Genomic DNA, 13,837 nt, shown 5'->3' with positions numbered 1-13,837 from the left:
ATCTTAGCAAAGACCAGCTGCCAGCTTCCCTCCTCTGCCACTTCCCTGAATGCAAGCCAGCTTCCCTTATCTAGCCCTTCGTGGCCCTGTTAAAAAAGTGATCCCTAAACCTTATCATACACTTGGATTAAAAAAACAACAAGAAAGCATGGGAAAGAGGAAAGAGGATTTCTTAAATATGGCACAAGTAAGTCCAAAATTATCAATAAAAACACTAAAAATGAATGGGGTAATTTTCTTATTAAAATATGTGTTTTTCATACTGAGTTAAAAACAAAGTCCAAGAAGCATACATCTCTGTGCCCTCACATGGTGGAGACAGAGGAGAGCTCAGACTCTCTTCCTTTTCTTAGAAGGACTTAATACCATCATGGGGGATCCACCTTTATGACTTAATCTAAACCCAATTACTTCTCAAAGGCCCACTTCCAAGTCCATTGGGAGTTGGGTCTTCAACATATGAATTTGGGGGTCACCATCAGTACATAAGCAAGCATATCTGAAATAAACAACAACAAGGGTTCATGGACAGGAAAGATATACTAAATGAATGTAAAACTGAAAAGCAAAGTAATACCATCAACACTAGGCAAAATAGAACGTAAGTTGAACATCTGTTAAATACAGAAATTCTCCCACAACATAGGTCATGAATCTGACTCACAGCACAACACAACTACAAACTATACATGGTAAAAGCTGACAGAAAAGAAAAATGCAAACCCACAGTCTCAGTAGGAGAACTCAAAAAACTTCCCTCAGAAAGCAACACATGATGCAGACAAAACATAAAGACAATTTGACAAAATGCCATCACAACTTGATATTTCTGGTGACGTTGGGATTATCTGCTTATTGTGTATTTGAGAACTTCTGTTCATCTGCTTGTCAAACTGATCAGCAGGGGCTGCTGGGAAGTGAAACACTCCATCTGGAGAACACTGGCAACTAGGCTGTAATTCTAGAGGCTCCTGGTCCCCCTCATGATCATCACCTATCAGGCACAAGCACTGCTGATACAGGAGCTAAAAAGAAATTATTAAACAGTTAGTGTAGGTAAGAGAGTCCTCGGTAAAGTTTTTCTTTTAATAAAAAAGCAGCCCCTATATAATTTCTTTTCTAGCAAAAATCAGCCTAAAAAATCAAGCCGCAAGCATACATAAGCAAGCTAAAAGCTTGCATAGGTAAATGTCAGCATCTGTGCAAATAGAAAAGAGATACCTGGAAGCCAGGCATACCCAATGTAGAGGTTTCCTCTTCCTATTTTTTTTTTTTTTTCAGATGGAATCTCGCTCTGTCACTCAGGATGGAGTGCAGTGGTGCATTCTCAGCTCACTGCAACCTCTGCCTCCTGGGTTCAAATAATTCTCTCCCTCAGCCTCCTGAGTAGCTGAGATTACAGGTGCCCACCACTATGCACGGCTAATTTTTTTTTTTCGTGTTTTTTTAGTAGAGGCGGGGTTTCACCGTCTTGGCCAGGCTGGTCTTGAACTCCTTATCTCTCGTGATCCACCGTCCTTGGCCTCAGAATGTGCTAGGATTACAGTTATGAGCTACCACGTCTGGCCTCCTATTCCCTTTTCTTTGTCTTCACGTGTGTAGATGACATGGCACAGGCCAGGTAGAGGTCCTGTTTGCATACTAAAGAGTCATGTGGGATAGCCAGGCTCTTCATGCATCACATAAATGGCACACCTGCTCTAAACAATCCTCTGAGCCTTATGTAAATCAGACACTGACTTCTCAAGCTCCTCTGTAAAAACAACCACAACTTCCCCAAACCCGGAAACCTGCTCAGACACCCTTCCAATGCATGAGGAAAGTCTCTCTTCGTTCTTTTGCCTATTAAAATTTTGCTCTTAAACCCACTCCTTTGGTGTCCACATCTACAATTTCCATACTGTGAGACAACAAACCTCTGGCATTTCCCCAGACAAACGATGCTGCTTCACTGCCATCTCAAGCCCAAGTGCCAAAAATGAGCACTTTAGCCTGATGAATGCCACGGCTGCCACCATGCTGCCTAGGATAAGCAAGGACATGAAGATGGAGTAGGGACGGGTTTATTAGAGAGGCCACAATAAAAGCATATCCCAGGCAACTTTCCACTTCTTAACTTCTGTCATTTTCAAACTTAAAGGTGTTTTTTATTGTTTTTGGTTTGTTTTTCTTTTTCTTTTAACAGTTTCTATTTCTGACCAAAAGAGCGCGTGTTGTTTTGCTGCTATGACATATTTATTCTTTGTTCTAAAGTCTTTTCCACGATTTCATATAGGAACTAAGAAGACAGCCAGGTGTTTGCTCAACACATTGATCCCCTCTCCACCTAGAACTCTCTTTACTTTTTCTCCCAGGAAGATTCCACCTCTTCTGTTCTGCCAGTTTCCTCATATTTGCCTCATACACTTGCCCTTGTAGGCATATGAACCCGGGCCAGTTCTACTTTACTATGGACACCAACTCTTCTGAAATAACATCTGAGTCTTGGGATTTGCATATGAACCTTCCCTTGACACAGCAAACAGTCTTTCCTTTTACCTTCACTAAAGGCATCCACTTGGGAGAATGGACAGCACTAAAATTCTACAGATTTCAAAACCAATCCTGCTGTGCCTTTCCAGAGTCCTTGGAATGAAAAAGAGAAAATAGGTTAGAAGGGATATTTTCTCCTTCCTTCCTTACCCTGAAGGAGCTCCTATTTTTAAAGGGAATCATTGGGGAAAATCCAAAAGAAACCCTTGCAAATCAAGCTTTGCCATGCCACCATGAGAAGGGTAGCCTGTGTGCTTAGTGGTGAAATTTTTAAATTTTGGTAATGATCTCCAGGGTCACCCCTATGGATAAAAAAAATTTCAAAAACCTGTAAGGGTGCCAACCTTTCAGAACCATGTCTCCTTGCAAGGAACTACCAAGACCTAGAGATCATAGCACCTCACTAGCAGCCTACAGGAATTCTCCAAAGGTTCCCACCTGCCCCTTCCAACACACACACACACACACACACACACACACACACATACACACACACACATCCTCCTGCTATCCTTTGGCCGTAGATTTCACATAACTTTCTTCCAAATCTTAATCTCCCTGGGCCCCTAAACTCATGTGTTCTAGGTCCTTGGTAATCCCTTTCTAAGCATACTCCTTGACTTCTTAAATACTATTTATGAGACATATATCTAAAGTAAAACTATATTACAGGTCAGATCAGCATGCTTCTTATTACAATTACAAACACTGAACTTCTTAGTTGCTGGAAAAATATATTGAAAAGGCATTATTATGCTTGTATAGCCTAGATTATCTATGGAAAAGTATTCAGTGTCTCAAGCATGAGTGAAAACTGATTCCCCAATATGCACTTTTTTTCTTTTGAAAAGTATATCCTGCATATATTCAAAATATAATGTTTTCCAAAAGAGGAAATTGCCTCCACTGTGGACTCTTATTAATTCACTTATCCACCAATTTCTCTTATTAGCTCACTTCTCCACCATATTCCCTTATTAACTTTTTCTTCAATCATTAGTATTTGTTTCTAGTGGTCATAATTGAACACAAATTTTTTCACTATTATATAAAATAAAGGAACAGCTATTCGCCATTTCCTCCTTTACCTCAATAATTTGACATCTTCCAATAGATTCATTTCCCTGTTTTGCTCCCTCCTCCGATCCAGATGAGTGTGCTATGTGATACAAAATGTTTTATTCCTCTACCGTTCAACCCCCTGAGCCCAATATTTTTGTTCCACATGTTTTAGTTCCAGGTGTCACAGAATTTCCCTTGCAGTGTGTCACATCTATTTAAGGAATCCTTCTTTAAAGCTTTTCTTATATGTTCCCAGAGAGCCCATCATTGTCCATTTAGAGTTAACCCTCTACATAAAATTTGTCAGTAATTTTTACTCACCAATCTTTCCTCTCCTTATTTTCTGCTCCTATCTGAAATCTCTATTCCTATTTAATTAGTTAAAATTGCTTCTTCACTATTTTCTGCATGTAAATATGCTACCAGTATAATATCTGGAGACTCTCAAATCCACAAATATCTTTCTTTGACCCTCACAAGAATATAATTTCTCCAGCCTTATAAATGGACAAATGTTTGTCTGTTACCCTCAAGGGATTGATTCTCTATGACATCACATTTTAGGATGACCAAATTTAATTATTTCCACTTTATACATAAGGAAACTGAGGTACAAAGAAACAAGGTAACCTTGAACCTTCATTCAAGGTCACAAAGGTAGCAAAAAGTGGATGACTAGCGATGAGGGCTTCTGGTTGAGATTAACAAACAACATCACAGGATATAATGGATTTAACTCAACTTCAACTTCATAAAATGAATGGACATCCCATGATCTTCCCTGCACTCCCACCCCCACCTCAGGGGATTTCAGGATGTACCCGGCAAAGCTGTCTCCCTCCATCCCCAACCGTTTCTCAGGCAGTCACGAGTGTTCAGAACTCCTCACTGCCCCTCTTGAAGCTTACATTCTGGAGCAGGGAGGCAGAAACCAAACCAAAAATTAAAAAAACAGTGAACATATTTCCTATAAACTCTGATGTAGTATGTGAAAAACAACACATGATTTGACGACAGCAGATGATGGAGGGAGAAAGAACAACAAATAAATGGGAAAACAGGCCTCAGATAGGAGCAGGTAAAAAGGAGAGAAAACAAGAAGGGGTAAGGGCTGGTCTCCCTACAAGCCTGGCATTTGACAGAGAGCTGCAGAAAGAAGGAATAGAGCCAAGCACATAACAGGAGTGTAGAGTTGCAGTCTGAAGTACCCAAGATGGTCCACTAGGATGAACAAAGAACATATTTCAGCCACCATTTTCATTCAACTTCATCTAAAAAATAAGAAATTAAGTGTGTGTAATATATAATTATTTAGTAAACTAATTACCGTAGAATATATAGAGTTGATGCTCAATTTGTTAAAAAAGAGATATGTAAATTTAAACCTCAGAGATTACTCTTGCCTATGACAACGAGCTTCTGAAATGCAAGGATAGATCTCACACATCTCTGTGTCTTCAGAATCCATCATATTATGTGGAACATAATAGATATCAGTAGTATGTTGGGCGGGAAAATGGAAACAATCCTGGGCACCGGAATTCTGTGTAAATCTTTTTAAAAAATCTCTTCTACTTTACATCAGAGTCCCTTTCATATTTTTAGTATCATCCAGCCCCATGACTTCCAGATGAGCCCCTAAGAAATGAACGGATGAATGAATAAGTGGACAGCAGGATGGATCAGTGAGTGAGGAGCAGTGATTCCCAAGACCTTCGTGCATTGAAATCCTGCCAAAGCAGCCTCTGCAAAATAAAAGACCGTAGGCTTTGATGTCTGATGGAAATTAAAATTATCCAAGGACTGTCCTTGGGCCACTTAGTTGAGGTTTCCTAATCTGTGAAACAGAAAATGAATTCTGCAGAAAGATGATTGAGACAAACTTATGGAAGGTGCCAAAGCAGAGTGCCTGGCATTGAGGGACTCTTCACACCTGTTATCTCTCTCCCTATTCTCTCTTCACCCCTACTCCCTCCCAGCAGCTCCCTACTCTCAGCACCAGAAACACTTCCCTGCTGAGAAAAGGAAAAGCACACTGACTTTACCCCGAGACCCTTTTAAAAACTCCAAAAAACCCAGCGCGATGGGGAGTAGGTTTCCCTAGACACAGGTGGAGCAGCCCGAGTTAACTTAGAGCCAGGTGAATTGACAAAGAGGGTTGAGCCACTATGAGCGGGAGTTACCTTGGACTAACAGTTGTATCTTCAGCGAGCACATGTCCTGGAATCTCCCACGCCCATCCCTTTTTTTAGCGCCAGAAATGCAGCCTCCTAAGCGAATGGGAAGCTTGGGAGTCAGAGAAACGAAGATTGAGCTACCATTGGCATTAACGGATGTCAATCTTCACTTGTCGCTTTTTTTTCTTCCTCGCCTCCTTGCCCCGCCCTATCCTGGTAGGCGCGTTCTCTGGCGCCATCATATGGCAGCATGTGGGACTACACCAAATGAGGAAAGGCGCCTTCCCCTACCCTGAGTATCTGCAAACCCAGAGCTGGGCTCGGTTTTTAAGGGCTGGGCTGGCATGCCAGGGGCAGTGCTAAAAAGGGGCTGCCTGCGCAGATGTCATTACCACAAGATGCAAATAAAGAAGCACCGCGGACACCCGGGGAGGGTGGGGTGGTTGACCAGCTGACTGGCCTCACTTCTGACAAATGCAAATTATCCAGCCACAGTCCAACCAAGGGTATCAAAACAGGATCTCTGCAGATGGAGCTCAGCGTTATGTGTTTTGGACAGCTCGCAATAAGATTTTCATGCTTCATAAACTTTGCCTGAGTATCTCAGCCAGTTTTGTTGATGCCAGGGTTTGTTCAAAGCTGCAGATTACTGGGCCTCACCCTAGACCTACTCTACTTAAATATAGTGGAGTTCCTATAATCACCATTTTAAAAAACCTATCCAAGTTAAAGTACAGAGAATCACAAATTGGAAGAACTCCTTAATTTACAAATAAGGAATGGAGACCCCCACAAAGAGAGAAAGGAATTTGCCCAAGATCTTCCTAAAAGAGCCGAAGAAAACGTGAGGCTCTAAGGTTAAAATCCTACGTGACTCCCTTTCCTTTCCCCAACTAGTCCTGTGACCTCTAGCAAACTATCCTGTCCTAATCTGTGAAATGGGAGCAACAGTCACACCTAACCCAACTGGTGACTGTGAATATTAAATGGGGCCACAATGAGTCAACTACCAAGCTCCGCCCCACTGGAAGTTGAGATTCAGCTAATTCTAGATCGCCCTACCCCCATTCATCTCCCAGTACCATTGTATGACTCTGGAGGTGAAACCATCCAGCCGCCTGTTGGTCCCAAAGCATGTTCACCTCCACCTGCAGCTCAGTGAATATGTCTTTTCTTGAGGAGAGAGACAGGCTTCTTGGAGCCTCTGGAGTCTGAAGGGGAATGTTACCTTCCCCATGCATGCGTTGTCTTCCCAAGATAGGATGGACTATGGGGTCTCCATGGGAAGAGTTTGCTGCTGGGGCATCAAGGCTGGCTCCTAAGTGGTTGCTGGAGGCTTAGAGACACCACTCCAGCTCTCTCTCAAATGGGGGCAGCTTGTTTGCAGCAGTGAGTGAGGTGGGCCCACTATGAACCCACGGGAGGAGAGGAAAAGACCATCCCATCTAATCTTTATATACCCCATTGCAAGATCCAGAATGTGGTGCCCAGGCCCATATCTATAACCCACCCCCAGAGGCCAATTCTCCTCAGCCTTTCCTGACATTTCTGCCGTTGTACAGCCAGACAGTTCCCCTGTTCTCTTCTATCAAACTCCTACTCATCTCTCAGCCATCTAGTCCAAACACAAATCTTTCTCTGTGATATACTCTCAAGGTAGAGGCAGTGGTGTCTTCCTCCATATTCCTAGAACATGTCATCTGCACCTCTAAATACAGACATCATCCTACTGTTAGGGTTCAAAAGCATCTTTTAGGGGTTCATGAAGGAATCACTCTTTGTAAACACTGGCCTTATTCCCTAACTTCACCAGACCTGACCTTAGCGCATGATCCATTCCCACCTCTCCCAACCACATGAGAGGCCTTTTCCTCTTTATGGGTTTGCAAAACACAAAATGACCCAACCACCAGTTATGGGCCAAAAGAGTTCTTGTCACATTTATAATAAAATCCAGCCAACAAGATGCTTTGTGCCAAGGGAACGTTCCTTTTCAGGGCAAACACTCTGTCCCCAGGGATGTCAGACATCTTCCATAGCCCCATATAAGCATTAGCTAGAAGTGAGTTTTCTTTGGTAGCCCAACAGATTCCCTGAGCATTCCTACTCTGTCACTGATTCCAGTTGCAGTGGGATTGCATCAAAGCTTTCAGAGCACAGCTGCAAAGGGAAAGGCAAAGCTAGAGCTCTACTCTGGACCTATCACTCTACTCTGGACCTATCACTCTACACAGTTAGTTTCTCTGTGAGGGTCAGTTTTATACGTAAGGAAGAAATGGAAGATTGCTCCCAAAATGGCATCAGGTTACTTATCCCAATTGTGTGGTTCAGTTGCTGCTTCAGTGATAAGCAAATAAAAAAGAAGTAGAAGCATAACTATTCCTAAGCTCAAGAAGCAGAGAAGCTCAGGAATTGGTGTGCAGCAGTGCTGCTTGGAGTGCCATTACAAAGGTAGAAGTGTGATCCACTGGGAGGTAAAATTCAGGGAATCTAAGACACAGGGGCTATGGGAAACGAGGCAGGATTTCTACTTGTCATTTGCCGTGATATCTCTCTGTGAACTTTCTTCTCCCTTTTAACCTTTCCTGTACTTTAGTTATATTTCTTAGGCCTGACGCGGTGGCTTACATCTGTAATCCCAGTACTTTGGGAAGCTGAGGCAGGCAGAGCACCTGAAGCCAGGAGTTTGACCCTAGCCTGGCCAACATGGTGAAACCGCATCACTTGTAGAACAACAAAACTTAGCTGGGCATGGTGACAACACTTGTAATCCCAGCTGCTCAGGAGGCAGAGTTGTGAGAATCACTTGATCACAGGAAGTTGAGGTTGCAGTGAACCGACATCATGCCACTGCACTCCAGCCTGAGCAATAGAGCAAGACTCTGTGTCAAAAAAAAAAAAAAAAAAAAAAAAAACTCAGTTAATAGACAACATTGTTACCATCATAGGTCCCAGCTTCCCCATCTTACTGTCATAATGTGTTGAATGTCCGCTTCCCTCCTTATTTTTCAGAGTCGATTAGCATCTCCAATTCAACATGTCAAAAGTAGAATTTTACACACACATACACACACACACACCCCACTCCTGGCATACACAGCATCTCCGTCCTCAAACTTCCCCATCCTTCTAGTTGCTCAAGTCAAAAGCCCAGGAATCATCATTGAGCGCTCTGTTTCTCTTATTTATACAACATCCATAAGCAAATTCCATGGGCTGGTCCTTCAAAATAAATGTGGAATCCAGCCATTTCTAACACTTCCACCATTACCATCTGAGGACGGACTCCAACATCTTTGCAATCCTGGGATAGTCCCTTAGCTGCCTTGTCCCTTCCATGTCTCTTCTTGTCCTCCCAGAGTTTGTACCCCGCACAAACGCTGCTAGGGTGATTTTTAAAACTATGTCAGGGTCTATTACCCCCTTGCTTCCAATCCTCCATTTAAAATAAATTTCACATTTATAGCAAAATCCAGACTTCTTCATATGGCCCACCTGGGGCTTTATGCTAATGGAATGTGCAGATGCTCCTCCCTCAGGAGCTCCTTTTACCAGGGCAAATTCTCTATCTCCAATGATGTCAGGCAATTTTGACAACATCATTCTCTACCACTTCTTGCTTTTCATAGATTTTTTTCCTCCAGATTCTACAAGAAAAGAGGATCAAGTCTCCTTGTGCAATTATTTACTCTCTGATGTATATTGGTGCCAGACACGTGTACTGCTTTCAGATGATTCAAGAATAACAGCGATTTGAGAAAGCTGTCGTTAAGTTTTCTCTTCTCTTTGTCTGTATGACATTATTTTTACAATTATACTTCCAAAGTTTGCTCTTTCCGAACACCACAAGACCCGTGTAATTTAAGCAGTGATTTTAGGGGTCTCTGTATATTTTACATTAATTTCAAAAACATGCTCATGATTATTCCACCAAAACTATCAACTGTTACATAAACATCTGTCCTTCTATGAGTTACAAAATAATTGTCACCATCCCCACTTAATCACCCATCTTCTCTCCTTCTTTGACCAACTTCTGAAAAATAACACCCAATACTGAACGCATCTCCTTCCATTCAGCTTCTTAGACAGTAAGACGTTCTTTTCTTAAATAGTAAGATGTTCTCTCAAGCCCCATGCAAAGCACTTCTTTGATATCACTTTGGGGAGGCCGAACTCTGGAGTCTTCATCCGAAGGGTAAAGTACAGCACTCAGTAACGCGCGTCCCGGGAACCAGGCCTAAGCAGTGCTGGCCGCTTCCTCCTCCAGGCTGGCATTGTCTGTGTTCGCCAGCCCCTCCGCGAAGTTAGCTCATTTGCGATCAGGCCAAGTCCCTGTAGACTTCACGCAGACGCGGGTGCAGCCTGCTCTGGGACTTGAAGTCCGCTGGAGCCTGGGCCTGTGCATCATCCGGGTGGACCTCTCTCTGCTGCTGCCAAAGGATCCCGCCTGGATGCTCATCCCACCACCGTCGACCACCCCGCAGCTGCAGAAAGGCAGCAACTGCCACACACCAAAGCAACTTAGCGGGCTATTCGCCCTGCAGCTCCCGCCAGCTCGCTGCTCCCGCTGGCAATCAAAAGTCTGGGAATGCGCGAAACAGCCAGGCGCCTCCCACTCCGCCCAGCTGCCGCGCAGCTCCTCCCTGGCCTCCATTGGGAGACAGGGGACGCCCATGAGCAGGAAGGAGCAGGGCAGTGATTGCTTAGTTTATCCTGGGACGCCAGAGCTGGCCGTGAATTAAGTGGTGCGGGGGCGGGGATTACTGAGACCGGGAAGGTTTATCCCCACAAATAGCGAGGGTGGGCTGGTTGGCGCCCAGTCCCCCTGGCCCGGCCTTCAGAGCCACTCGTGCTCATCCGTTCCAATTATCATCTCTTCCAATTATAATAGGATGATAATTGTCATCCCTTCCAATTATCATGAATGTCTGGAGCGATGATAATTGGCTTCCAAAGTGGATGAGAGATGAGTCATTTACATCCAATGAGAGAAAAACAGCCTCCAGAGACTCTTCGTTCATTGGCCAGCGAGAGTGTCAATTCCCAGGCTCCTGCCGTGCACAGGCTAGCCCTTCTAGGCGGGAAAAGTTCAGCTGAGAGATATAAGAGAGCAGTCTTTCCAGCACTTGCGAATCCAGAGCGGCGGGGACTGACTGGCACGTGCACTGTGTGGACAAACTCTCTGGTTCATGAGTGGTTTTTCTTTTCCCGGGTCGGACCTGGAGTTCTTAGGGGGATGGGTAACAAGGGCAGTAGACAGAGGGACCTCAGCTCAAAGTCAAGGAGGTTTTGGATGGGGAGCTGGGCAGCCGCCAGCTGTGGTAATTACCTTCCCCATGTCTCAGCTTCAAAGGCCAAAAGTTTTACTCCTGAAAAGATACTTGGAGATCGTCTGGGTGTTCCGGAATCTCAAGAGGGTCGTTTGACCCTGCTGGGTCCTTTCCCTGCCCGGTGCCCTTTGCGCCCATAGAAGGAGACCAGATTCCGTTGAGCAGAGCAGAAACTATTCACTGATCAAGGAATGGAGTAGGAGAGTTCCTGCTCAAAGTGTCTGGGGTGTAATGTGGTGGTACTTCTTAAGATCTTTTAGGGCACGTAGTTGGAGAGCAAGGATTCCTGGAAAGAGATGGAGCTTTCCAGAAAGAACTGAGTGTGGCAGTCTCATATTTTCTGTTGCCCCCCAAACTCTATATGTGCCTTGCAAGCTGCATTTCTCCCCAAGGCAGAGATTCAGGTATGATAATTAGCAAGGATTCAGGTTAGGGTAGCGCTTCTACGTTCCTTTCCCATCTTGTAGCAAGGTGGTTACTGACATCCAGTCTCTTTCTGTAAGCAAGCACAGCTTCAAGCACAGGTTACCTTCATAGGTTCTAGGGCTTTAGGAAAGCATTGAGGTCATCCTGCGGCGACAGAGGCAGCTGTTCAAACAACGTGGTGCATGTTTGACAGGGGAGTTGCGGGGTGAGGCAGGTAAAAGTGCAGGTTCCATAGCCACACCCCGACATACTGAATCAGAGTCTGTGAGGGTGGGATCTGGAATCCTTTTTAAAAAGCTCAGAGGAACCAATTCACACGAACAATAAAAGTTTGATCTGAGCCAAAGTACTTAATCTAGAAATGAGAAAACAGGGATCCCCAAAAGAGTTACAGGGAGAGGGTTGGAGGAAAGTTAGACTATGACAGTTTTAGGGTGGTTCTTTCCTGACCTTGGGAAGTTTTCTCAGCTGCTGCTCTGATCAGTACACAGCTGAATGCTTTAGGGGAACCCTCTTCATATATCGGGAGTTCCCTCTCTGTGCAGGTCTCCCACCAGAGTCTGTGGCCCGTGACCTCCTGTCACCCTTGTCTCTCACCTCTGTCTCCTCAAATCTGGAATTCCAACTGGCTTTGTCTTGCTGCTCTTCCTTTCCACACTGGCCTGGAATCCCTCAAGGTAGTCTGCTAGAGTGGATTGTAGGATGCATCTCAGTTGTCACTGTCCTTAATTGCATGATGTCTAGTTCCTTGCAAAGCATTGTTTCATCTATTTTGCCCATTTTTGTTTTGTTTTGCTTTCAGACTAGGGGGAAATCCAGTTCCTGTTACTCCATTTTGGCCAGAAATTCAAGGTAATGATTTTTAATATTTCTGATGACTACTTCTATCATCTCTCTCACTTCTGGATCTGTCTGTATTCACTGATGTTTCTAGTCATTATGAGTCATATTTATCCACTTCTTAAATACTTGCTGATTGTTTTATTAGATATCAATCTTTGTTAATTTCACAACTTTGGGTGTCAGAAATTTTTACATTCCCATCAATATTCTTGAGCTTTGTTCTGGTACCTTGATATTTTACATGGAAACCATTTTATAATTTCAAAGTTTGCTTTTATTTGTTAGGTGGGAGCAGAACTAGGGCTAATTTTGTCCCATTGTGGAAGAAATACCTTTCAGAGTAGTCTCTCTGATACTTCACGAATTGTGAAGTTTTCTAGTAAGATTTTTGCGAACTGAATCTATTCCCAGTCCTGTATGACCCTCAGAAATTGTTACATCTGCTCCTCTTGGGTACTTTTTTTCCTGTTCCTTTTCAACAGCTTCTTTCTACTCATGCATTGACCAAGCTGAAATCTCAAGGGATGCCCACTGCAGATCTCTGATACTATGTGCTCCTGTGGCTCTCTTCTCCCTTGTACTCTGCCATACAAGCTCCAGTCATCTTGGCCTCCCCAAACCCCCAGCTTGTCCTCTCAACTCAGGGAAACTGCAAGACTCTGAATGTTCTCCTCTCTAAGACATGCCTTGGAAACTCCATACAGTAAGCTAGATAGCCATAGGGCTTATCTCATATGATTTTCTTCTCAGATATCAGAGATGAGGTCCCACACAGCCTGATGTCCAATGATTGAAAGTTGTTATTTCACAGATTTTGTCTTTTTGCCTTTTTTAGACATTTCATGTGGCAGAAGAAACTCAATCCTTGTTTCTCCATCTTATCCACTAGTAGACATTAGTTATATTCTCTTTGAACTCATCATGAATTCAATGAAGACTGAAGAAAACAAGTCATTTAGTGCCACAGAAGATGACCGGAGGACTAGACCTGAAGTTTCAAAGGTATATCTACTTTTTTACAACTCCTCAGAGGAGTGATAGTCTAACCATAGTGCCATATGAGGTTCTTGGAGATAAGTTCTTAAACAATGGTTGTTATAAGCCTTTCTCTTAGGTAGTTTAAAATATGTTTTGGGAGCTCATACACATAAGTGCTTGTGGAAAGCAAAATGATAGAGTATGAGTTAACAATGCTAAATCTGTCTTAAGACAACAAGATGACTAACAAATAATATAGACACTTAAAATCATGGAAAGTATAAACAGGCAAAATAATTAGCTAATGTTTACTGAGGAAGCACTGTGTGCCTGGAATTGTGTCCCATCATATGGATTATCCCATTTAACAATTAATAGAACTATGCAGTAGTTATTATCATACTTATTTTATGAAAAAAGAAACTGAAGCTGAACTTGCTTATAGTTGCAGAAGTAACAGACTTCAGAGCAAGGATCTGAACCTAG

Source organism: Pongo abelii, chromosome 9 (assembly GCF_028885655.2).
Source record: "Pongo abelii isolate AG06213 chromosome 9, NHGRI_mPonAbe1-v2.0_pri, whole genome shotgun sequence".
NCBI lineage: Eukaryota > Metazoa > Chordata > Mammalia > Primates > Hominidae > Pongo > Pongo abelii.
Note: the sequence above shows the minus strand (reverse complement) of the source record.